The following is a 2334-nucleotide window of genomic DNA, read 5'->3' as shown; positions in this document are numbered from 1 at the left end:
AAACATATCGATTACAGCAAAAGCTGCAATAAAACGTTTATTCAGCTGACTTGGTCATTATGGGCTTGGAGGAATAATTTACAAACTTTAGGCAAGTTTCACACATAATTTTCTCACAGATAAATCATTTTAACGTTTTCGTATCTGACGGCAAAGTTTGTGTGTCATTAAATGTTTCACTTGTTTTAGCGTGACTAAGCGAGCCAAACTTGCATCCAGGCACACTCTGATCATTTTGGAGGTTTGGCAGCAGCCTGGCTGCTGTCAAATTTCAGTCCGCAATCCTCAGGTTTTTTCACGTTTTCATGGTACCGGGACCAAAGAGGTACCCTGGTTTTATATTTTTATCAGAAAATTCAAGAAATTTGGCGTAACATATCAAAAAATCAGAAATGTATGTTGTTTTGTTTTTGAGATAGGGTAGGTAATCAAACTTTGAACCAGCGGCTTTCTGAAGCAGTGCAAATTTTAAGTGATTTTTTCTCCCACATGGAAATAATTTACTACGGCAAAATCGTATGTACATGAAAGCCACGGGTATAAGCTTTCTGTTAAATGGTAAAAAGTTTGTATTTGCACCGAATTTCATTGAAATATTCGATTTTTCATCAACAATGATTTTAATCTTAATTTGAACCATCGTAATCATAATTTGAACCTGAGAGAGAGGAGACAGCTGGCTTCGATTGCGTGCTACTTAATGTCAAGGAGGACCTGTCACATACTGTCACCGCGAACCGAGCTGAAAATCGCACATTGATGGTGTGGAGTGGTCAAATATCCAAAAGATCTTATCAAAATTTTGCTCCGTTTGTTGCATTTAAAAAAGATAAAATAATAATGATCAGTTTCCCACGACCAGCGCAACGAATCCATTTATTTTCCATGCTCTGTCGCAACGAACTCAATATGCAATTCATTTTTGACCAATAATATTTTTTCAAACCATTGTGCGGCGCTAAAAGCTGTAAAAAGAAGTAAGAAGAAGACATGTAAACATCGTGGCTGTCAGTGAGCTGTATCCTCTCTCTCAGATTTGAACCAATTTTAATCTTAATTTGAACCTGAGAGAGAGGAGACAGCTCACTGACAGCCACGGTGTTTACATTTCTTCTTCTTACTTGTTTGTACAACTTTGGGCGCCGCACAATGGTTTGAAAATATAAAATTGGTCAAAAATGATTTTCATATTGAGTTCGCTGCTACAAACCATGAACAATGAATGGATTCGTTGCGCTGGTTTGGGAAAACTGACCATCATTATTTCATCTTTTTTAATTACAAAGAACGGAGCCGTTTTTTAAAAAGAAATTTTGGAAATTTGACCACCTTACACCATCAATGTGCGATTTTCAGTTGGGTTCGCGGTGACAGTTTGTGACAGGTCCTCCTTGACATTAAGTAGCACGCAATCGAAGCCAGCTGTCTCCTCTCTCTCAGATTTGAACTACTGGCGGCAGCAGCTCGAGCAACTCACAAAACAGCCAATTCCATGCTAAACAATTAAAAATCACATGAATCTGCTAATTCTCATACCTATTTTTCATTAGGCAGTGGAATCTCAACTCAGAATGTTCGAAATTCTTTAGGAATTTGGAAACTAAATTTGGAATTTTTCATCCTCCAAGAGTAAACAAAGCAACCACTAGCGCAATCTACAGGCCAACACTAGAAGCTCACCCCCGTTTACTAGTTCAAATTTAGATTACAAATGGTTCAATTTAAGATAACATTCTCCAAGTAAGAATCACTTAAATTTGATAATTTTATGATAAATAATGCGAAATATTATTCGGATGGTCGATTCTACGATAAATAAGCTTTCATTTGACGTGTTCACATATTGCGTGTGATACAATGCATGAGCTGTACGAGTGCACCGAAAATGTGCTTTCTGTTGGGGGAAATGGGTGAAATCACAGTGATTTTTCAATTGCCTGTTTTCCATGACAAAAACGCTTTTTTCAATGCTTTTGAAGTCCATGTTATCAGGTTATATTACGGAAAGCTGTTTAACATCTTTTTCGGGACAATATTTGCCTGAAAAGTACTTCGTTTAAATGAATATTGAAATGGTTCAAATTAAGATTACAATTTGACTAGTTCAAAGCTTGATTTCTTACCCTATGATTTTTTGAATATAGAGAGTCATATATTTTAGTATGTACTAGCTACTCTAAAATTGCTTGAAATTGCAAATTCTCATAAAACTATGCATAGTATTGCTTTTTAAAGTGATTCCTGGTGGTTTTGGTATCCATAATATTAGAAGGAATCAAAATATAATCAAATTTAAAAAAGTGTCTTGTATTAGAAAATTTGACCTTTTATTTT

General features: G+C 35.7%; 1 long non-coding RNA gene across 1 annotated transcript; it reads right to left on the bottom strand.

Annotated features, from left to right (window-relative positions):
• Window positions 1–449: 449 nt before the first annotated feature.
• Window positions 450–2129, bottom strand: LOC134291383 (uncharacterized). The gene is made up of 3 exons (XR_009999061.1): window positions 1449–2129; window positions 1043–1064; window positions 450–658 (listed from the first exon to the last, which is right to left on the bottom strand). It is a non-coding gene; the product is annotated as an uncharacterized LOC134291383 (long non-coding RNA).
• Between the last annotated feature and the right edge of the window lie 205 nt (window positions 2130–2334).

This window comes from Aedes albopictus, chromosome 3 (assembly GCF_035046485.1).
Source record: "Aedes albopictus strain Foshan chromosome 3, AalbF5, whole genome shotgun sequence".
Taxonomy (NCBI): domain Eukaryota; kingdom Metazoa; phylum Arthropoda; class Insecta; order Diptera; family Culicidae; genus Aedes; species Aedes albopictus.
Note: the sequence above shows the minus strand (reverse complement) of the source record. Positions and strands in the feature narration are given on the sequence as shown.